The sequence below is a fragment of the Penaeus monodon genome, chromosome 15 (genome assembly GCF_015228065.2).
Source record: "Penaeus monodon isolate SGIC_2016 chromosome 15, NSTDA_Pmon_1, whole genome shotgun sequence".
Classification (NCBI taxonomy): domain Eukaryota; kingdom Metazoa; phylum Arthropoda; class Malacostraca; order Decapoda; family Penaeidae; genus Penaeus; species Penaeus monodon.
The window spans coordinates 14,735,358-14,735,659 of NC_051400.1; the positions used below are offsets into that span (position 1 = coordinate 14,735,358).

Consider the following 302-nt stretch of genomic DNA (forward strand, 5'->3'; position numbering starts at 1 on the left):
AATGACACCTTGGTTGTAAAATCCTCGTAAAACAGTTATGTACAAAATATAATCAGATAAGCCTCAAAGTTAAGACAAACCCTTATTTCCAAATCCCCAAATCTTTAATCAAAACACAGCTTCCACATTTTTATATTCAGGCAGTGGTCAATAATCCTATACTACATATATTTTGGTAAGATGAAAATTGTAAACTTCAGACTTAACATCACATAAGGAACAAGTCCTGGTAATATGTGACAATTTTGGTATCGTTGGATTCCTTTCACTCTCCACTATCCAATATGTCATAATTATTAATG

At 31.8% G+C, this 302-nt stretch overlaps 1 protein-coding gene across 1 annotated transcript in view; it reads left to right on the forward strand.

The window, feature by feature from the left end:
- Positions 1 to 302, forward strand: part of LOC119581768 (G patch domain-containing protein 11-like) — a gene marked incomplete at its 5' end in the record, with an annotated part of 9,488 nt that overhangs the window by 1,244 nt on the left and 7,942 nt on the right.